The sequence below is a fragment of the Camelus ferus genome, chromosome 9 (assembly GCF_009834535.1).
Source record: "Camelus ferus isolate YT-003-E chromosome 9, BCGSAC_Cfer_1.0, whole genome shotgun sequence".
Taxonomy (NCBI): Eukaryota; Metazoa; Chordata; class Mammalia; order Artiodactyla; family Camelidae; genus Camelus; species Camelus ferus.
In genome coordinates, this window is record NC_045704.1 from 24326138 (window position 1) to 24350051 (window position 23914).

Here is a 23914-nt window from a genome sequence, read left to right on the forward strand (position 1 = left end):
TCGACCTCTTTCTCTCATGCCTTCATTTCACTCTCGCCTCGGCCTTTTCCTCTAATTCAGTTTCTGTGTATTTCTTACTCCTCCTCTCCCTCTCTTTCCCTCTGAATCTCCGTGTTCTCAATTCTCATTTTCATAGAATAATGATGGCTAACTTTTATGAGTCGAATGAGACTCTTACCAAGTTAGTGAAGTTCTAAGCCCTTTATTTCTGCTGTTTCATTTACTTCTAGCACTGACCCTGGGAGGCAGGCCCTTTAACTGGCCTCCTGGTGGAGCTGAGATAACTGAGGCACAGAGAGGTGAAGGAACTTGCTCAAGGTCACACAGCTAATAAGGGAATGGAGCCAGGATTTGCAGCCAGGCCTGTCTGACCACTGAGTCAGTGCTCTTAGCTTCTGCGGGCTCTGCTGATGGCATGTGGGAAGCTGTCAGGGCCCCAGACGGTGGGGGTACAGTGCTTCTTTCTCCTGGCAGTTCCTCGAGAGCGCCCTCTGTGGTAAGGAATGAAACGGCTGCTTCATTGTGAAGGCAAGTTTTAGGGATGTACTGAGGTATCCGGGCTCCTGGGATGAAGTGACAGGGTCACAGGTACCGTGCCCTGCCTCTCCCCACAGGCAGTAGAAGGGGAGGAATCAGCACTGAGAGAGGGACCCAGGTTCCTCCCCTCTCTCCTCTCTGTTTGCATCAACTGACTTTCTTGGGGCTTGAGTAACAGACAGGACCAAAGTAGACCTGACTGCTTGGTGGCCTGGATGTCCCCAGGGGAGAAAGGGCCAGGTGCTTGGTCTGAAGGAGGTAACTCCATGAGCCCTCAACACCGTGGGCCCACTCCTTTCCAGCTAAGCATAATCTAAAGCTTGGAGAGAAATTTGGTTTTTTCTTTCTACAATCAACTTTGTTAAAATTAGTTTACATACAATAAAATGCAAAGATTTTAAGTGCACAGCTTGATGACTTTTGACCGAGATACACGTTCAGGTAGCCACCCCTCCCCCCCTTGCTAGATTTTTGACTATTTCTGCCCCCTGGGAAGTTCTGTCCAACCCTGCTGTAAGCCAGCCTCCACACCCTTCCCTGAGGCAACCACTCACACGATGTTTGTCATCATAGCTTCCTTTTCCTGGCAGTAGGACTTCCTATAAAAAGAATCATACATAGTATTTTTGAGATTCTCCATGTTGTTGGCTATATCAGTAGTTTAAAAATGTTTTAAATTTCTGACTACTATCTTATAGTGTCACTATGAAACTACACATTACCCACTCCTCAGCTGGTGGACATTGGGTGGTTTCCAGTTTGGGGCTCTGATAGGAGTGATGCTACTACGGACGTTTGTGGGCAAGTCTTTTTGTAAACAATTTCAATAAATAGGAGTGGAATTTGCTGGGTCAAATTTTAAGTGTTTGTTTACCTTTGTAGCCCTTTTCCAAAGTGTTCCATTTTACGTTCCCACCGGCAATGCCTGAGAAGTCTAGTGTCCCCACATCCTTGTCTGCACTTGGGGTTGTCTGTCTTTTCAATTTTAGCCACGATGACATCTCATTGTGGTTTTAAGTCGCATTTCACTGTCAAACCTCTAGTCCTGTGTGTATCATCTCTCCTTGTATCTTTTTTTGTGAGGTACCCATTCAAGAATTTTGCCCATTTTGAACCTAAGTTTTATGGGTTTTTTTATTATTAATTTGTAGGAATTCTTTACCTCTCATGGAATCAAGTCCTTTGTCACATATGGGTACTGTGCATATTTATTCCTTAATGGTGTTTTTTGGGGGAGCAGGAGGAGGGAAAATTTGATTCCTGGCCTTATAAGAGCTGTTCCTACAGCGTGACTGTTGAGAACTACAGTAACTGGAATGAAAATGTCTGAAATGTCTTCCTTTTATTGGAATTGAGGCCCAGGGCTGAGTGGACTCTCAGTGACCGGGGCCAGCAGGGTCAGGCTGATGATTCTTCAGGACAGGGCATAGAGTCCCTTGGTGAATCGCAGACACACTCAGGAGAGCCTGGCAGTCACCTTTACAAGAGACTAGAGTTCCGGTGTGAGCTGGTGAAGAATTAACAGCCAAGTTATTCTGCAGTTAATCTCAATGGAACCTCACTATTTCCCACAAATAGAAGGAAAGCTTGGGGGATGTTTGTTTTCCTGAAACTCTGTCTTCAACATCCAGCAGCTAGGTGCGTCACAAACACTTCCCTGTGTCCTCTCAGCAGGGGATTGAGCTGAGTCACAGCAAACTGGAGTAATTGCTCAGGGTCCCACAAAGCAGCAGGTGGGGGGCTGGGATGGAGGCCACCCACGGCTGTCTTGCTCTGGGGCCTGGCTCCTTCTGCCGTCTGCACTGCCTCTCCGCCCCCATGCCCTGAGTGTCTCTCTGCAGCTCCACACAGCAGTTTAAATCCCTCTCCCTCTGTGTTATCTTTCAAATAATTGCCATGATTCCGTTCAGCCATCTTTTTCTTCCAAGGTCAACATTCTCTGGCCCTTAACCCAAGCCTCGGAAGACTGATTTTGCGCAGTCCCTTCTCGTCTCCCAGTGCTCTGGTCCAGCTCTTTTCTCCGTGAGATGCCCAGAGGTGGCCGCAAAACGCCGGGATGCTCCTTCTGCACACAGGGACATGGGATTGGCTGCAGGACTGTTGTGAGGCCCCAGGGGGAGGCATGGACCACATCGCTTTCTGAGCTGGTACCCAAATCACTTTGTTTACCAATTATCCATTGAGATATCCACTCTTGGCAAACAAAAGGCTGGAGGCAGCAGGCTGAGCAGCGGGCATGGCAGAGAGCACCTCTGTCCTCCCCGCTGCCTCCCAGCTTCTCTTACTGGATCACAGAGACAACATAAGATAAACCACTAATTGAAATGAACACAAAGTGTGCATGTTTCTCTTAATTAAGGGACTATGAAACAGAGAAAGGAGGGAGGTGCCCTCCATAAAATAGAGTGATCAGAGAAAGTGACATCTGAGTGGTGACCCGAAGCCTGAGGGTTCTTCTGTAGGGTGGGAGCAGAGCGTTCCAGGCAGAGGAGCTCCGTTTGGGACACAGTAGGTTAGAAATACACATCGGTCATTAAGAATAGATATCATTGGAGCTGGAAGCTGTACACAGTGGGAGCTTCTGGGCTGGAGGTTTCGATCCAGGAGTCATCAGCCCAGAGCTGGTGTTGAGTGTCCTGGGGCCGGATGAAACCCCAGGGTGCGCGAGGTTGTCATGGCGTTGTCAGGGCAGCAAGAGGTACACCCAGCCAAGTGGTGATGCTCAGAAAGAGAGTGCTGGCCTGGACCCGTGCACTCGTGTCCCCAGCACTGGCGAGGGGTGCACTTTTCACAGCACTCTCCTTGGGCCAGTCCTGCACCTGCATTCCCCTCTCCCAGACCTCCTGCCGTTGCATGCATGCTCACTCTTGGTCAAACCTTTTCTGAGGAATGGGAGATAGGATTCCAGACAGTTCGTTTGTTTTCAGCTTCAGAGGAAGAGGCAGCCAGTGCCTCATCCCTTCAGTGGTCCCTTGTCTGAGCTGGACATTTGGGGGTGGACAGAGGATGGAGCCGCCTTCCCTCTGACCCTCACTCCTCCTTCGCTCCACTAAAGCCCGTCACCAACCCCTCCTTCCCACTTCTCTCCAAGTGCATCTTGATGAATGGCTTTCTTGGTGAGAGCCCAGCGTCAGATCCCCCATCTGAAAACTTTTCTCCCTGTCTTTGCACTTAGGGGTTTCGCTATACACAGAATCCACCCATCCACTTTCAGTAACAAAACATGAGAGGTTTTCATCAGCAGGTAGAAGGAGAGAGTGGAACATTAAGCATGCAAATCAGTCACGTTGTTCCCAGCATCATAAGGAAATCACTCCAAGAGCCGGAAGTGCACACCAAGGGATGGAGAGAGGCCACACGGTGACTCTGGCCGCACCTGCCAAAGGTGGTCCTCCTGAGAACGTTCTCTCTACTCGCTGATCCCGACTCCCTGGACCTGGAAACAAGTGCTTTAACCTTGAAAGATTAAAATATTTTCATGCAATCAGTAAATTCTGTTATTAAATCTTAGAGCCACTAAATTAAATGATAAGAATAAGTAGTATTTTGAAATTCTGAACATCTTCTAATTAGACCAGCCTTTAAAAAATATTCCAACTTAAGGCACATTAGAATGTATTCCACAACATGGAGACAGCCTGACAAAGAAACATTATTCTTAGATTTACAATTAATTACCCTTATGTCTATACCTTGCATTCAATTTGCATATCTTAAAAGTGCTGTAAATTTCACAGGGCTCCTTGTTATTTAAGATCCTACCGCTTAGTAAAAGTTTCTTCCTTGATAACTTTCTCTTGGTTCCGTAGCCATGAGGTCAGTAAATCTGGCGCCCCTCGGCTCTCCCATGTTATGATTTTTCTTCTGTGTGTGTGTGTGTGTGTGTTTTCATTATTTGGCTCCTTGTTCCCTTCTGCCCTCTCATTTATTATTCCCCAAAGAACCACCAGATAGAGGAGCCGGCTGGAAGACTAAGTGAGTGGTCAGAGTCGGAGATGGTATCTTTCCCGCACTACGCATTGGTACTGGGTGTCTGACATGTTCTATACATCTTTCCGATGCCAACCTCATTAAACAAATACAACTTGATGTATAGCTCTCAAGAAATGAAATTTCATGCAGCAGACTCGTTCTTGCCCCGACCGGTGTGCTCTGCCCCTCCCCTTGTCCCTCCGTTGTCTCTCCCTCTCCCCCTTCCTTTCCGAGCCCCTCACTCCCAGAGTGAGCCGGTGCCTTGCGATTTCTTGTTACAATTTCCGATGGTCACCGCTAATTTCATCACCTTTCATTTGCCTGAGATTCTGTGCTCACTGTGAATGTTATACTTTAAAAAGACTGCCTTGGAGTTCCTAACTTATTCATAAGGGGCCATTAGCACCATATAAAATAGTCTATATTTTCTAGAATGCCATTATATATGTTTACCTTGAGCCAATGCACGTTCCGCACATGCTTTAATCTGCCCCTCACCTGCTGTCCCGCGTTGTGTTTTCAGCCACAGAAAAGCTCTCTCAGGGATTCCATCTACTTACTGTTCCAGCCTCAGAGGAGGGGGATACGGAACGCTTTTGCAGAATTGTAAATATCATTGGGAGGCTGCTACAAATAAAGGATTTGAAAAAGAAAGAACCGTTTCAACCAAAAGCAACTCTTAGTTGCTTGGAAAAAAAAGTCAGACACAATTAGAACTGGTATCACCACGGAGGGGAATTTCGAGTTGTTTTTTTTTGTTTTTCTGGGTTTTTTTTTTTTTTTGAATGTATTTTGTTAGAATCGTTTACCCACCCTAGGATAATCTTCCACTTTGAAACCGAGTAAATTCTCTCACAGGTGAATATGTGGTGCCAGGCAGTGTAGATTTCGTCTCAGGAGGGGTTGGGTTCAGAAGATTGCAACTTGGCGTGTGAGAGCCCTGTGCTTGTGCTTTTGGAGAAACGAGGCGGAAAAAGCCCCCCTCGCCCTTTAATTTTATTTTAAGCATGACCAGGTAATTTCCCCTGACTTCCTCTTCCCACTTATTAATTGGCAGTTTATTAAAGCAATTTTTAAAAAGTTAATACCATTGTCATTTCTCCATTACAGCTGCCGGGGAACTGAGTGGTAAGGAGTGTCAGGGAAGGAAAAAGGAGCCGGCCAGGCAGCACAGGTCCCGGCAGACACGCCAGGGTCTGACCCCTAGCCTTGCTCCCCTCCCCCACCCCCGCCCCAGGGGAGTGTGACATTGAGGGAGAAACAGGAGCCTTGCCTCCCTCTTGACAAGTTTTCCTCTCCCTCCTTCCGTCCTACCGTCTCTCCCTGCCCTCCTACCCACGTATCTTCTAACTCCTTCTGGGAGGTGGGTGAATGGGAGACTTTTTTACAAATTTATTAATTTCCGACAGTGACATTCTTCCTGACAATTCAATATGTAAGCGAGTCCCCGTGATTTCAGAAAGCCCGTTTATCCTGGCTTTTGATGGGCTGAATGCTCGCGAACATACAAGTGGCTCTCTCCTCGCTGATTATAATAGAATATTTCTATTAAAATCATTTTTTAAAAGCCTTCTGAAAATCCGAATCATACTTCTTCAAAGAGTATAAAGCTACCCCCACCCCGCTGCCCAGACCGGCTGTCCTGGAATACCTTGGCAAAAGAATCCAAGTAGCAAGAGTTTTCCTAGTCTTATGTCCTATATACATCTGTTAAATTACTCTGAGATCTCATTAAATAAAGCTAATGTACTTGTAAAACAGTAGGGAGAGACAGTTTATCATTGTAACTGTTAGAGAGAGCCATTCGGGTAGGGAGGGAGCCAGGAAGACTAGGTGTATGCTGGTCAGTGTAGATGTTTCGAAGTCATAAATCTTGGCTCTTTCCCGCCTAGTTATTGTGTATTTCTTTAGGTGAGAGATTGATTGTAGCAGCCGAAGATGAATTTGCCCATAGTCCCTTTCTTCTTCTTCTCCTTCTTCTTCTTTTTCTTTCTTTTTTTTTTTTTTTTATACTCCTGATGCTTCGCCAAGGTGATAATGCTTTCTCTGCCTCCTGTAATCATTTGTTTCAGATTAAAAGCAGGGAAGGCACAAAGCAACACGGGGAGGCTGGTCCCTGTGGCCGGGCAAACACGAGGGCATGAAGATGTATAATGTCCCAGGTGGGCGGACACCCCCCGCGGAGCCCCCAGGATTTATCGCAGGCTCCCCTGAAGGAGAAACAGGGGCATCTCCACCATCAGATACCTGGAAAGGCGCTGTCATTTCCTCGCCGAGGAGTTTTCAAGCAGATGGTAAAAGGGGTTTAATTTGAAAACACTGAGACATTGTGTACGCTCCCAAACCACGACAATTGCAGTTTTATTGTCTCCACTCAGGGAAATGTGTGTCTGGATCATCTCGTGGCCCGAATGGGGAGAAAAGGTACTTTTCATGAATATATATAGATGCTGAATTTATAAGGATCAATATAGTCGCCAAATGTTGTACAACATGTCAGGATATCATAAAAAGCAGGCAGTTCTACATAAAATACCAGCTTAATCTTGGAGATTTTAAAGCCTCATTAAAATGTGGATAAAGTCCATATATGGAAAGGCAGCCTTCAAAAGGTTGAAGTTATATATCTGGAGGGCAGGGACTGTAACCGCCACTTCTGAATGTCAGTGGCCTGGTGGGTTGCAGGGCTGGTCGTCGGAAACTTCAGCCTGGGGTGTGTCCCGATCTGGAGGTGGTGTTGCGGCACCAGGGTCTGTCCGTGCTCTGGGATCTCCGCCCCCTGCCCCCTTCAAGGCATCAGATGTAGCCAGAGAAGCCACAGGGGACAGGTCAAGTCTTGCTACCTTTGGCAAACTGGCACTTTGGGGGATTGAGGTATTTTGTTGAATTAGAAGTCGGTTCCCTGTGCAGCAGAGCGGAGGCCAACAGGGTTATTTCAGGGCCTGGGTGATGTGACCAGGGGACACAGAGACCTGCAGGATCATCTGTGGGCAGGAGGGGAATTGCTTACTGAGCGGCTCCCTCTGTGTCCCCGGGCAACTCGAGGGTGAACCGTCCATGCAAAGAGGACGAGGCTCTTGTTCCCTAGCGCCAGTGTCCTCACCCAACCCACGGCTTTTGATCCATGCTGCCCCTTTGCCTGGAACTGAGCCCAAGCCGGTCCTCCTGCAGCAAAGCTGGAGTTTGCACCCTTGTTGGGAGTCTGGGTGGTTTGGGCTCATTTGCTCGTTTGTTTTCTGGAGACACTCTGAAAGTCAAGCAAATAGTTTTCTCCTGCCCTTTCTGCAACACCGGCCCCTCTTCACCGCGTGTCAGCAGCACACATCGGCCAGGAGTCATCCGTCACTGCCAGCCGTCACTCTGTGGCCGTTCCCATCAGTCCCATTCCCCGGGATCAGGAGAGAGCGGAGCCTGGCGTCGGAAGGATCATTAAACTTGAGGCTCCCAGGTAGCACAGGTAGGCCAGGTGCCTCTTGTTATTTATAATAAAGGAAAGCGCAGCAGAAGCGCCTGACAGTGGCCCAGGAGGCCGGCAGAGGACGCCTGAACGGTGTCATCTCTGAAGGACAGTTAAAAGTGGACTCTCCCCCCCTCACTGTAAGCAAAGAGGATTTATTGAACATCTGTTCTGTACATGGCTGGGAAGATTGATTAATTTAATTGCTCACACTTTGCTTAAGTAACATTTGAATACTTAATGTCAAGTTTGAAGGATATTCCAGCGTTCGCCTGCACACCTTCTCCTGACGGCTTCAGAGGGGGCATTGGGAAGGGGGTGGGAGAGCGTGGCCGTCCGGAGCCCCTTCCAAACTCTTCCGCGAGAGCCTGCAGGAGTTGCCAGTGGGAAAAGCTGCCTCTTTTCATAAAAGCAACTAGTTACTTTTCACATTTTCCCATTGTGATAAATCATTAATGTAATGAGCTGGGATCTTCTTCACTGAGTGGTGGTAATTTTCCCTCTGGTATCAACTGTAGAGACAGTTGAGCACATTATATATTTCTGTACCCTTTAACATAATACCGTAATCGTATGAAACTACCAGATGAGTTAAAGCTGTTAGAATTTATGGCAGGTTACAGTCAGGCGGCGTATTGAGAAGGAACTCCCGAGAAGTTCTACAGGAAACCAGACTTGAAGATGGTTCTCGGCTCCTCGACACGTGCCCTTCCCATGACTGGTTGGTTTTTCCAGGTGTTAATCTCATCCAGGTTAGCGGAAGAGGTGCCCTGGAAATGTGAGATGGCCCTGTCATGGGGCTTGGCTTGGGGAGGGCTGGGCACCTCGAGCTTTGAAACCGCAACATCTGAACCTCACGCTGAAAAACAATTTAGGCCAGAGCATGGGAGTTAAGGTTGTAAATGTTTTCCACAAAGACTTTCTTCCCTCCCCTCCAGAAGTTCTTAAACATCGAAAGTGGGGTTCCATTTGCAAAGCAAAGACAAAAAGAATTATACCCAAATTTGCATGAATGCAGCTGCAAGGGGAGTGTGGCTGGCTGAGGTCTACCACAGTGAACAACGTCTGAACTGGCCTTGGCAGGTGACTAGGAAGGCTTTCTTTATAAAAACAATCCCACTTATTCGTTCATCCATTCATTTATCCTTGCAGGCAATTCATATATTCATTTATCTATTTAGCAACCATTTCTGGGACACTCAGCCCCTTCTAAAGCAGAAAACATTGCTCCGTTTTTGGAGATTTCTTTCAGGAGTCGATTACGAAGGGAGACTTTCTAGTTGAAAATTTAAAAAAATATATAAGGTTATTTTCGAGATGGGGAAGATGAGGCCGAGGTGCGTAAAGAGGAGGGGGCTAAATATTCAACTCCAGCCAGAAAAGGGCACCAGCCTTGAATCTCCTGCTGTCAGAGATGCTGTATAGAACATTCTCACAAAAACACTTACATCTGGGAGGGCTGGGACCAGGGAGGCTGCGCTCCTAATTTACTGCCAGAGCCAGAGAAAGAAGGAAAATCACAGAGCTGAGGGCTGGGGAGGACTCCACCAACCCACTGAGCTCCGGGTTCCAGGGAGGGTCCTTCCTAGGAGGCTACGTTGGGAGGAACTCCACCAGCAAAGGTGAGTCTTTGCCAAGGATGCTCTTCGGTCACGTGTGACTGAAGGCAGGTGTGGCGTAGGCTGATCCCCTGAGAGATGCCCGTCTGTCCCCGGCTCTGACCGCACACAATACATCCTGCACGGGGTCTCAGACTGTCAAGGCCGGAGCCAGGTGCCTGGGCTACGCGTATCCTTCTCCATCAGTCATACTGCAGGGAGCAGACAATTAATTCTGGAGCAAAATTGAAAGTCAGAGGCAGAGTCTGAAAGAACAGAATGACAATAATAAAGTGCCCCAGCCTCGCATTAATCTCCCTCACTTCAGGCCTGTCACAGCCGGCCTGGCTGTGACTAATGCCAAGCTTTGCATACAGTGGTCACAGACAGGAGCAGCATGCTCCCTTTACAGCGCCCGCGATGCGCTTTGTTGGGTTTTTGACTCCTGTGGAATCGCTGAAAAAATGCTGCCGCTGGTCATAGGTAAGGGGGTTAGAGGACCTCCGTGCCACACCTGGTGATGGATGCCTGGATTGGGGACCCACTGCGGGAGCCACGGGAAGGCTCTCTCTGTGTCCTGAATATGTATTTCCCTCCTTCTCTTTTCTACTTTTCCCATCTCATCTCTCCTCCTAAGCTCTTGGACTCAGTTCTCACAGTCTAACTCAGGTCCTCCACGTCTTCCTGTCGGTCCTGTGGGCTCCGTCTTTGCTTTTCCCAAAGAGCCGCGTTCACCTAATTAAATGGAAGGAGGGCAGGTGGGAGGGACTAGTTCCCACGTGGCTGGCTGCGTAGGAGGAGGGGGATCGTGTTCACGGGGTGGGGGGTCTACAACAGGTCATTGGGATCAGCTTATTCTGACCCGGGAGCTTTGAAGAAATTCAAGTGGGAAACGGTGGCACGTCGGGTTTAGAGGGACAGCAGGTCCCCACGTGGCCACGGGACCGAAGGACCCTAATGACTTTCCAGAGCCCAGTGAGTTTCACGACCCTGCTGGTGACATGGGACGAGGCAGCAGGGGGTGATTGGTCAACAGCAGAATGAGCAAGCACCTCAACAAATCTAATGCACAGAGGCAAGGAAGATGATTCCTCTAACGGGGAATCATGATTCCTCTAACAGGGAGTCATGCCTCCCTGATTCAATCGAGTTTTTCTGAGTAAAACAGAAGACGATCGAGGGGGCAGGCATCGTGACAGATTTCAGCAAGCTGTGTGACGTTGCTTTCCATCCAGAACCTGGGACAGCCCCTAGCACGGGGGGCCGGGGGGCATTCACATCCATATACATTCATTTTGGGGACAGAAAACAAAAGGAAGGGTTTCGACAATTATTTCTTAGATGCAGAATTACCAGTTCCCATGAGTGTCCCTCTTCCCAGGGGACTGGCCTCTGGGCAGGAATTTAGCACCCAGATCATGTGCAGTGCATTTGCACAGAGCCACCCCACGGAGCCCCAGGGCCGGTTCAGATCTCTGCTTGCACAGAGACACCACAGAGCTGGCCCTGAGGGGACGGCTCAGACTGGCCGGAGTAGCAGTGCAGTGACGGGGCCTGACCTTTCCAACTGGCCCTGTGGGTCTCATCCTTGCTTTTCGCTGTCCTTGACGTCCTGTCTGTCAGAAACGAACTTACACTGGACAGACTGCAGGGCCACTCTCCTGCAGCTTTTTTCCACATCTCTTTAAGGCTTTCTCTGTACCCTGCTCTTGGTTTCCGTCCAGCCTGCCCTTGCTCCCCACCACATGCGACAGTAAGACAGCCCCGGCCACCCTGGGCCCACACGGTGACTGCAGCAGCACAGTGCAGTCTGTTTGCACCGCTCTCCTGTGCCTTTGCCCCGGCTCTGTTCCATCAAGCTTTTCCCACCCCAAGTCCTGCCTCTCCTTGGCCATCGACATCCCCGCGTGCCACCCGGTGAGCAAGATGAAGGCAGCATTTGCTGCAGTGAATTCCCCTACCAACACTCCGCACCTCTCTTCCCACCCAAATCCTGGCTCACAGACATCCTAGAAATGCCAGGCTAGCAAAGTGAACTTGATGCTTATTGTGAGAGTTCTCAGGACCTTCTCAGTCATACACTGACTACCCAGGACAGAAATTTTTATAGAGCCTTCCCCAAACCTCTCTGAACACTCAGGCCTTGCTGGCACTTGGATGAGTCACAGCCCAGGACATCCTGCCCTCCTGGCTGCAGGTGTTGCTCTGCTCTAGAGACCTCTGTTCTAAGAAGGGATACCAAAAGTGGGGGAGAAACCTCATTCCACTGCAACAGCAGAGCGCTGGATAGAATTTTCAACCAAGGACCTCAAGCTACGGTTTTGGGTCTGGCTTCGTAACTTATTAGCTGTGGGGCCCCAGGTGGACCATTTTCCCTCTCTGGACCTGTGTCCCTGTCTGGAGAAGATGGAGTTGGACCTGTCAGTGCCTCTAAGTGCTGGCCAGCTCACAGGGTTTGTGATTTTATGTACCTGTCAGTCTGCCCTCACCCTTCTTCCCCCTATTCCACCCATTCGCTCAGCCCAGGGACTAAGCAAACTCTTTAGAATGAATGAATTTGGCAGACGGGGGTTAGCAGACGGGGGTTAGCAGACTGATAAGAGAAAGGCCGAACGTCCCCTTGCTGGAGCCGGGCATCCACTCAGGCCGGCATGAGCTCACACCTCTTAGACCCACCAGTCCATTAACATTGCAAAAGACTTTGATGGACTTTGGGGAATTGTGCAACATTGATTGTATTGTCATCTTTTTGCACGAGCAGTAAATAGGCTAACATTTTAGGCACCGGATAATTATTCCCGAAAAGCAAGACATCAAAATAAAGTTTATAGTTAGCAGCCCGACATTTTGACAGCAGCTGTGTGCAAGTCCCAGCGATGTCTGAGCTCCTGGAGAGGTTAAAGGTCAGCATGCTGTGCAGGCAGGAGGGAGATGCAGAGTGGGAGGGCAGAGATCCTGGGCTGGCCCCCACGCAGGCCGACATGGCAGGGGATTCTGGGGCAGGGGGCAGGTAACTGCTTGTCCACCATGGAGCTTGTCCCTTCCACCAACGCCACAAGACTTCTAAGGACCGTCGGTGGAATGAACACACCTGCTCTTGCTCCCAACTTCTGTTAGGAAGCAGAATGCAAGGTACGGAAAGCGATCCCCCCACCCAGGAAGTGGGGCACTGAGGGGGTGGGGGCACCACAGTAGCTTCCATCAACCAGTACGGGGACTGAAAGACCTTACGGGCTTCTAAGTTGTGCACTTTTTGGACATGTGACTTAAACCAAATCCAAAGATTATTTAGGCTTTGATGGAAGAACAGAGTGGCTTTGTCTTCCTGGATGCCATCCTTACCAGTGGGGCCGTGTCTTGGAGGATGGCTGGGGCCGCTCCTCTGCTGTGCTAAGAAGGGCTTGTGGTATAGACATTATGCGGCAGGTGGAAAGAGGGTGGCCTCTGTTTCCTGGGCAAGACCACTGTCGCTGGCCTCTGAACTGTCCTCCTTCCTACCTCAATGACCCCAAGTTCCCCGCCTGTTCTTCTGGATCTTGAAGGTCCCGACAGCGCTAGGTCTCCTTGTCCGCCTGTACGCTGTGGGGGAGGTTGAAGGCTTACTTGAGTGGACGTGAACACAGCACCCAAGCCCAGCTCTTCCGAGGGCACGTTCTTCTCCCGCCCAGAGGGGATCGTTTGGGGGTTGTGTGTTCTCATGGGCTCCTTTGCGCTTTCTTCCCACAGGTGCACTTGGGTCATTTGCAGGTCTCTGTGGCGTCTGGCCTTCTTGCAGTCCAAATACAGAACAGACCAATGTGCATCCGTTCAGTAGCTGGCAGCACCCTTTGTATTTGAATCCCGGCGTGGGGCAAACACTCACTTAATGCCTCGTTATGTGAAAGAGTTGTTCCACGAGCACAAGTGAAGAAAGCTCCTTGCTCCCTGTGTCTGCACGGATCAGCTCAGAATCTTCCTCCCCTTTGCCAGCTCCTTCAAGGAGCTCAGCGGAGAGATGGCTGCAAATATATTCTTGAGGAAGAATGGAAAAGGACTTTATCTGCAGGCATCCCAAGACTCTGCTTTCTGGAAGGGGCCCTTTCAAAAGGCAGAGGGGGAGCCCAGGGGCTCTGGGCTTGCCTGTGGCCTTCCAGTAGCTGCCACTCAGAGCTGCTCCAAGTCCCTGAGAAGCTCCAGCTACCCCGTCATCTCAGGATCTCTGTACCTGCTCCTCTTTCTGCCAGGAAGGGCCCTCCATCCCTGCTCTGTGTTCTCCCTGTTGCCATCAGGCACCCTTTCCTCCAGGAAGCCTTCTCAGAGGCAGACTGATGTACATTCACCAGTTCACCAGCAACTTGCCTTGTTGCCTGGGGTACCACTTTCCTTGTGCCTCTGCATCCTTTTGCTCTGACATGGTTTGGGACTTCCTGCTTCCCTCCTGTCCCAGCACCTATCACAGGTCATGGCGCCTGGAGCATGACTTAGGAGTCAGTCCTGCACATCAAACTAATTACTCCTGACTGTTTGTGGGGTTCGTGGATGTGGAGAGACAGCTGTTCCGTCAGTTGTCCAGGGACCCTTGGGATTTCTCTAGCTCCTTCTTTGAAGATCCGCTTATATAATCTTTTATCTCCCTCCCCAGGAAATTCAAAGGAGAAGCTACAAAAGTAGAGATTATTGTAATAATAACTGATCATTTAGAGTAGTAACTCACTGTTTATTATTGTAATATTAACTATGATTATTGAGAGTAGTAACTGATTATTATACAAAATGTCAGCATACAGACTCCCCCCTTGCTTTGTTGAGATACAATTCACGTATTATATTGTGTAAGTTTTGGGTGTAGAATATGTTAATTTCATCCCATGTATACAGTGTAAAATGATTACCACCATAGCATTAGCTAACACCTTCATCACATCACATAATTGTCTTCTTTTTTGGGGGACAAGAACATTTAAAATCTACTTTCTTAGTAACTTTCAAGTATATAATACAATATTATTAGTTTTAATAATCATTAAGCTGCACCTGAGATTCCCCAGAACTTGTTAATCATACACCTGAAGTTTGTACCCTTTGGCCAACATCTCTCCATTTCCTCCACCCGCCACCCCCCAGGCCCTGGTAACCACCACTCTCCTCTGTTTCTTTGAGTTCAGCTTTTTTGGATTCCATATACAAGTGAGATCAGAGACAGGATTTCTCTTTCTCTGTCTGGCTTATTTCACTTAGCATAATGCCCTCAAGATTCATCCATGCTGTTGCAAAGACAAGATTTCCTTTTCTCAGGGCTCAATAATATTATATGATACACACACACACACACACACACACACACACACATTCACCTGTTGATGGACACTTAATTTGCTCCCCTCTCTGGGCTATTGTGAATAATGCTGCAGTACACATGGGGTTGGTGGTGGGGAAATACCTCTCCGAGATCCTGTTTTCATCTACCCAGAAGTGGGATTTCATGGATGCCATGGCTGTTCTATTGTTTTTTTTAAGGAGCCCCCATACTGTTCGGCGGGGAGTTTTTGTTTTTTTTTTTTTTTTTTTTCGAAAGCAAGACCGTTCTTCAAGGATGCTAAAGGGAACTGGAGATTCATACCTTGAGAGCCTCGTGCCTCTGAGCCACTTGTGAGGTTAGGGGTTCTAGCTGGTGGAGACTTTCTAGCAAATTGCTTCCTGGGCTGGTAAGGTCCCAGCTACCACACCTGTGGTCCATGGTGTGGCTGTGGCGTCCCTGTAATGGGCCTCCTACTCTCCTCCCCCCAGAGGACAGGGAAGAGGGGACCCCCCATCCCAACATCACTTTTGACTCTACTTGGATTCCACAGGAATTGTCCCTCCTGCCAGCGAGGTTGTCCCAGTTCTCTGTTCTAGTTGGACCACTAGAGGTGGCTTTTGAGACCACGAGGAGGCAGCGAGAGTCTGCAGGTCCCCAGCCTGTACCTCGTGCGTGTTACAAACCAAAATGTCCAACATCCAACTAGATGTTTTGACTCCGTGGGGCCAAACTATCAAATGAAATGCAATTATTAGATATTGTTTCCTTTTTAGTTTCATTAGATTTTCATTCCTACTTCATTTCATAGTTTTTAGCATCATCATTATTATTCCTACAACCTATTTTTGCTGTTGAGATGGTCAACGAGGCTGTGAAATGTCAGCAGACAGCTTTGAATTCCTGCTCTGCCACTTGGCCCACATATGACATTTATGCGCTCAGTCTCAGTTTCACCATTTGTATATAAGGAAACTATGAACCCCGACTTCCTTGGGTGGCTGCTAAAGTTAGATGGGCAGATGGTGGGGCGAGACTGCATCTCTCAGCAGGGATGATTGGAGGCATAAGCTTGAGAGAACTCGGGTTTGTCTTTGTGCACTTGACCTGAGGGTCCTATTTCTGGGACACAGGTCCTGGGCTTCTGGTCCTTTTTGTGCCTTGAATTTCTTGAAGAGTCTGGAAGAAAGGCCTGGACCAGCACTGTCTCTGAGTGTGAGCACTGTCCCAGCCCTCTTCCCAAGCCATGGGCAATCAAAGCCAGGTCATTCAAAATGAAACACCCCATGGTTCTTCTTCCTTTGAAAAAAAGAAGAAAGAAAAAAAATTACATCGCTCTCCTTTTGTGCCACTGCAAACATTGCGACGTTTTTGGCGGGAAGGGGAAGTTATTTTGTGTATGTGTGAACGAGAATTTTGATAGACAGGGTGAGTTGCAATCCAATTCTAAACTATAGATTTTCAAGCAGATTGATGCAACAAATTGTTAGCAAATAGCAGTTTGCAATTTGATGCTAATTAGACATAAGGCAAATATGTGCCATGACAAATTAGCAGCGAACCATACTGCAGAGGATTAGCAAGAGCTGGCACAGCTTGCGCCCTGCTTCGCACACCTCCCTGTCGCCGTCATCGGCGTCACCGTCGGGGCCTGAGCCAGCCTCGCCTCTCTCCCAGCAGGAAGCTGGGGAGGAGACCAGGAGCATCCCAGGCCAGCGCTCCCAGTGATACTCTGCCTCTTTGCTTTCCAGCCGTGCCTGCTTGCTGGTCAGCGTGGTCCTTCCCGAGAGCGGTGGCAGGTTCTGGGAAGCTCACATGATATACATGCATGTAGGTTATAAATACAAGAAAGTAATCCTGGAAACATTAGAAAATACACACCAGCCAAAAAGAAAAGCAAAGCAAAGAAGAGAAAAAAGAAAGAATGAGAGAAAGAAAAGAGAACCAAAGGTAACCACTATTACCACTATTAGGAATTCAGTATTCATTCATTGCAATCTTTGTTTCCAGGAATAACATTGTATTTGTGTGTGTGTGTGTGTGTATATATGTGCAATATTTTATATATGTAATTATTATTTAAAGCAAAAAGGGCTCATTCATATATTGTTTGCAACCTGTTTTCTTCATTTAATTTTACAGTAAGTATATTTTCCCAAGTCTCTGAACACAGATTCACATTGAAAAAAAAATAGTTACACGTGTTTTCTTTTATTAATTCCCCCAGTAGTTTAGCTGGCCCATCCTCTGCTGTCAGACACCTGGACTGTGTGTAGCTTTCAGCTACTATAAACACTGTAGCATTAGAGGGGCTTGAAAATTCATTTCTGCACACACGTGTAATTATTCCTAAGGCTACATTCCTAGATGAAAAGTGATGGAGTCACAGCAGAAAGTTTGTGTGAAATTTTTTTCTCCTTTCGGAATAACCATTTCCTAAGCCCTGGCCAACACTGGTTATTATTTTAAATCTGCATTAATTAGATGTACCTCCAAAGTTACCCTGTTGCCATTTGCTTATTAATAAGGTCATGTCTCAGGACCCCATGGTCCCTACAGATAATCACTGGAAATTGAATTCATGCTCAAGATTGTTTTGCTAAGTTTCTCTGTCATATAGATTTCCATGAAATTTTAAAACCATGGGTTCCACAGAGATAATGCTAACAGTGTGACTGTCAGGCTCAGAGAAAGCAATGCAGTGTTTTTCAGGCTTGTCTTGTCAGAAGTGCCTGCGCAGGTCTTCAGAATCCAGGTTCCCCTTCTTGCTTTTAGGGCTCTGGTTCAGTGCGCCTTTGGAGGGGTGGGGATGCTTCCCAGTTAATTTTCATCCTCGGAGCATCTTTAGTAAACATAGCTGGAAAGTGCATAATGCACCTAGCACAGTCCTTCCCTCCATCAAAGTAACTGGTACTCCTCCTCGGGGGGTGAGGAGCCCAGGTCCTGGAGCCAGGGGGCACGAAGGAGACTTTTCAGGCTGGTCTTACTGTGGGACAGAAGTCAGGAGTTCCAACTCTGGGTCCTAGGCATCTTGGCTTGCAATCTAGAGACCTGAGTTCACAGCCCTAAGTCTGGACACTGCTATTTCTGTGAACTTGGATACATCCCTTACCTTCTCAGAGCCTTTGTGTCCTTGTCTGCAAAATGGGACAAGAGAGGCATAAATAATGCACCACCAGGAGAAAAATTAGCAATTCTATGTGTACTTTTGCATTCGAATGAGCATGGCATGTGGTCATGTGTGATGAAAATGCATGAGAAGTGGTAAAGTGATCTGGAATTCCATCAGGTACCATGGGGAGGTCTATGGGAGTTGGAGGGCTCACTATTTTCAGGAATAAGCTTGAAGCCGTGTTGTTTTGGTTCATAGATTTGTAACTATGAGTGTCTGTGTTTGTGTTTCTGCACAGATACATTCAAGGCCCACATATGAGTGAGGATGATTAGTCATCTCTTCAGAGGCATCACATTTTTCTTTATTTTTAAAATTTTTAATTAACATATAAGTAGTATATCATAAATACACTCTTGTAAAGTATACAATTCATTTGTTTTGCATCAGACATCCAACTTAAAGCTGGTAAGTTTCACTGCTTAATAACTGTTCTCAGCAGAATGGACTACCTGATTGTAAAAGTATTTGTGAATCTCCTTGACTGTTTGTTGCATTTTTGAATTAAAGAGAATCATCATAATAATTTAAATAAATAGAGAAATAATCATGTTATGAATACTTTTTATAATCTAAGGATATAGGCGTGATACACACAAATGTATATATATATTTATGTCATGTTTATGTTGAAATTTTCTTTTGACCCTAAATAACCATGCTCTTTTGAGATATGATATTGGTTATATTTTCTAACTGATCATTGCTTTACTTCAGGAAGGTGCTTAATTTTTAAATGTGTATTACTTGACCACCTCTCTAAAGTCTATTATTAGTACAAATAGTTTTCTTTTTTAGGTACACACATAAAATATGTAAATAATGACCCTTTTCCATTTTCCTTTCCTAAATTTCCTAAATTTCTATTTTTTTCTTATCTTATTGCTTTGGATAGGACTTTCAGAAAAAAATGTTAAATAATGGTGGTGATAATAGACATTCTGGTAAAGATTTTCTCCTTAAAGGAATGATTCAAATGTTTTATTACTAGGTATAATGGGTGATGATTGGTTTGAGAAACTTTTTTTTTTTTTGAGTCATATAAAGGAGTTAGCATTTTATTTTTAGTATTCTGTGCATTTAAAAAAATCAGAAATGGCTGTCAAATTTTATCAAATGTCTTTCCCTCCACTATAAACACTATTATATGTCTTGTTTGTCACATTTGATATTCTAAATTATATTAATATTTTATTTTCTAATGTTGAACCATCCTTACTTTCCTTAAATAATACAGACTTGATAATGGATCATTTTTCATTTTAAATATATTGTTGGATATTATCTGTTGAAGCACTTTAGGCAGAAGGACTAGGAAGTCAAAGCTATCGATACAGGAAAGCATCTAGGATGTTGGCTGAAGTGAGTAGATTAATTGGTCTGGAACACAGGGTATGTGAGAGGGTAGTGGGAAATCTGGAAAAAATAAACTGGGATATGGGGACATAACACCTTGAATCCTGTGTCAAAGATCTAATTTCTAGATAGGTAGATTGATGATGACATTTTAAACCATGAGAGGAGGTGAGAGGCTTGGGAGAGTGTTTGGAATGAGATAAGAAAACTCTGATTGTAATTTTGAGAAATGCCAAACTTTCAGAACCCTTGAAAATGGGGACAAGGGCTTATGAGGTCAGAGAAACAGGAAAAGAACTAGAAGAGAGCAACAATAGGGAAAAGAGAAGGGGAAAGAGCTTTAAATAAGAGGCAGTGGTCAGCGGTAGTGAAATGAGTTGAGAAATGAGACGTAGATTTGGAGTTGGTTATTTGAAGATTTTAATGGAGCAGATCTAGGCTAGAGTAAAAGAAATTAAAGAGTTAAGAGATACTGGTAAAAAAAAAAAAACAACACCAAGTGTATCTTCTTATCATGGTGATTGTTACTGTAACATCATCATAGTTATTCACACCCAAATTGTTGACATATGATCCAGAAGTTGTATGAAATAATTCAGCAATACTCAAACATTATGTGGCTATAGGAATGCACATAATTATGGGAGAAAAACCAATGAAGTGGAAAAACAGCAGGAAACAACTCAGGAAAACAATGTTTAATTTCTTTCTTAAGCCCTCTGGGGGAATTCTCCAGACAGTTTTGAGAATGATCAATAATGAATGTTGCCGTGAATTTATTTTCCTTGCAAATCTTTATTTAAACAGTATGTAATAGGCTGTAGCCTGCCAGTATTCTGGGCTGTCTGGGCGGGTGGGAAGCCCTGGGGTTTGGGGAGTTGGTTATGACCAGAGTGTATCCTTCTTTGCGCAATAAATAGGTCAATCTCAATCTCTGGCTGCCGTGATGGTGGTGTCATTCACTAGTGTGTCATTGTTTTCTGAGTTTTGAGAATCATTGGTCACTTACAAGAGTCAAATAGGTTTGTGAATGATTTGCTTAAAAGATATCAAACAAATTTATATTTATCCCTGTCATAATATTGTTCTAAATTCTTGAGTTCAGATGTTTTCTAGGTAGGCAAGAAAAGAATTGGTGTTTCACCTAAAAATCTAGAAATCAGGCTGAACTTCAGAAAGGTCCTATGGACAGTTATTATGGGAATCTAACATTGTGGTATTTGCAGATGATGTGCGTCTTTTACTTTTTGGAGATATGCACATGGGAAGGTTCCACCTAGTTGACCTTAACCCTCAACATATGTGCCACATAAAGAAAAAGTGGAGGGAATCTTGGTGTGTGAGGGTGTCACTGTTCCTTACATCAGTTGCCTCTTACAAAGTGCCTGGCAAATTATTTCCAAAGTGTATAGACTGAGACTCCTCACAGAAGTTAGTGGAACACAATGTCCCCCCCCCCTTTTTTTTTTCGCCTAGTCATAAAGCTTGGAGCCTGGCTGACCCTATTCTAAAATAGGGAACCTTGGGCTCCATTTTACATCAGTCATCAGGAATGTCTGCAGAAAAGGCAAAACCTTAGCATATTCCCCTCCTGTATCAATATGAGATTCTGAAACACTGTGATTGGGGTAGGGCCTAGCAATCTAAATTATTCACAAGCTCCCTGTGGATTAAGTCATAGGTAATTCTCAGATTACTCTTTTAATTTCTGCAGGGTCTGTAGTGATGTCACCTTTCATTCCTGGTATAGGTATGTCTCTCTTCTTTTTCTTAGTACATCTAGTGAGAAGTTTATGATTTATTGATATTTTCAAAGAACCAGGTTTGGTTCAATTAATTTTCTCATATTGTCTTATTTTTAATTTTAGTGATTTTTGAACTTATTTCTTTTCTTCTACTTGACTTGGGTTTTATTTATTCTTCTTTTTCTAGTTCCTTAGAGTGGAGGCTTAGGTTATCAATTTCAGACATTTCTTTATATTCTGTACAAACATTTAATGCTGTAAATTTCCCTCTAAGCATTGTTTTAGTTGTATCCCCCAAATTTCATTATGCTGTCTTTTTCATTTTGTTCAGTTCAAAATATTTTCTAATTTTCCTTGGCTATTGTTTAATTTTTAACCCATCTGTGTCTTTAAATTTAGGGCAGGATTCTTTGAGACAGAATATAGTTGGCTGTTGTTTTATTTTTTAAATCCCCTTTGACAATCTCTGCCTTCTAATTGGGTGTTTAGACCATTTATGAGTAATGTGATTATTAATACAATTTTGTGTAAACTTACCATATTGTTTATTGTTTTCTGTTAATCCCATCTGTTCTTTATTACCTTTCCTCCCTTTTTCTTCCTTAATTTAGAGTAATAGAATACGTATTACGGTTACATTTCATCTCCTTTCTTGACACATTAGCTATTGCTCTTCATTGTTTTCTTTTAGTGGCTGCTTTAGGGTGTACAGTATATATCTGTCACTCATCACAGTCTGCCTTCAGTAATATTATACCATTTTTCATATGGTAAAGAACCTTGCAACCATTTCCATTTCTCCCTCTCTTGGCCCTTTTGCTATTGTCATAGTATATTTGACTCCTATGTATGTTATATACACCACAATGTATTCTGTCTTCCCTCCTTCTAGGACTACAATATTAGTCCACTTAAAGTTTTCCTACATAACAATGTTTATTTCTTCAGTCTTTTTATTCTCTGTGCTTCATTTTGGATAGTGCACTTATTTTTCTTCTTTAGTCTAACCTGCTCTTAATCACATTGTATATTTTTCATCTCACACATTGTATTTTCCAATTTAAATGTTCAGTTTGGGTCTTTAATAAAATGTCTTCCATGTCTCTACTTACCATACTCATTCATTCTTTTCCTTTATTGAACTTATGGAATATATTTATAGTAACTGTTTTAATATCCTTGTATTTAAACTTTGCAAGACAAGGAAGGAGTAGCTTTTTATCTGAGGCTACGGTTGCCACAGTATTGAGGCAATACTCTACTGAATACTCAACCCAGTGTCCTCTGTGTTATGAAGCTTCTCTACTCTATTGTGACGTGAATTGTTTCTAGCCATATGTGACCTTTGACAATCTTTGCACCTGCTCTTTTCTGGTGGTTTTATCCAAGTTTGGGGTAATTTCCTCACAAAAATGTACTGATCAGTATTGAATTGAAGAATTGATCTCAAAATCTCTCTCTGTAAAGAAGTCTTTTCTCCTGAATTTTTCCCTGTGAATTCTGGCTTCCTTGACTTTCTGAAACTCAAAATTTTGTCTTCTTAACTTGGAGGGCTCACTGGGTTCTGTTTGGATTCTCCTTCCTTGTTGCACCATAGGCTGAGTCCCCAGCTCTCTAGGAAGTAACCTCAAGTGGTTGTAGGGATCACCTCATTTGCTTTTATTCACTTTGGGGTTAGTGTCTTATGCTGTCAGTGGTCTGGTGTCTGAAATCCATCATTTTATACAATTTTTCTATTAAAAATTTTTTTAAAGTAGGAGAGTAAAGTCAATTCTTGTTCCTCCATCATGGTCATAAATGAATGCTACTTTCACTTTTAAAGATATTTTCAGTGGTTATATAATTCTAGGTTGATAATTATTTTTGGACATTTCCATTTTTTTCCTGTGACGATCATTTTCTATAGAGTTAGCTGTCAGTCTTACTATCGCTCCTTTTAAGGTAATATTTCTTTTTCTTTTCTGGATGCTTCTAAGACTTTTTTTTTGTTAGTTATGAGGTGTAATTTTCTTTGTATCTATGAAGCCTAAGATTTGCGGAGTTTCTTGAATCTTGCCTGGATATCTTTTTATGAGCTGTTGCTGTTATCTTGGCAAATTATTTTCTCAAATTATTCTTGGCCATTATCTCTTCAAATATTGCTCTTGTACCTTACCCATTCTTCTCCCTTCATTGTATTCAAATATAGGTATATTAAACATTTTCACTATACTCTATATGTCCCTTACATTTTATGCTGTATTTTTCATACATTTTTCTCTATGTGCTTCTCTTTTGCTTATTGTTTACTGTTCTACTCCCCAGGTTCACTTATTCTCTATTTAGCTATCTTCAATTTGCTACTAAATACTTCTTTTGAGTCTTTGGTATCAGTTACTAAGTTTTTTAGATCTCAAATTTACATTTTATTCTTTAAAAATATATTTTAAATAAAATAACTTTATAGGAAATTTAATAAAAATTTATAATTCTTATAAAAATCTGTTTTAAAGTTCTCTAGGAAAACTTCATTTTGTCTGTTTCCCTGAACATGCTAACCATAGTTATTTTAAAACTAATGTGCCAAGTTGGCAAACCCAAACTTAGATAGCTTTCATGTCCCTGTAAATGTTCTGCTTGACCAGAAATGTTCTGCTTGGCCAGCCAGTTCCGAAATGCCAAGCCAACTCTGGCATCTGTACTTACTTCTTTGTTCTTTATTAATTTTCTCTTTTCCTCTTCCTTATTCCTCATCCTTTATCCTATAAACACTTCGTGCCCTCTGCCCCATTTTGCAGTTCTCTAGACCCCTGGAGACTTTGT

The 23914-nt window shown here is 44.7% G+C and overlaps 1 long non-coding RNA gene across 1 annotated transcript in view; it reads left to right on the forward strand.

Annotated features, from left to right (window-relative positions):
* Nucleotides 1-17032, forward strand: part of LOC116665717 — a 75935-nt gene extending 58903 nt beyond the window's left edge. Inside the window, exon 3 of the long non-coding RNA XR_004322365.1 lies at nt 16591-17032. This is a non-coding gene — a long non-coding RNA (uncharacterized LOC116665717). The remainder of the gene's footprint in view (nt 1-16590) is intronic.
* The last annotated feature ends 6882 nt before the right edge of the window (nt 17033-23914 follow it).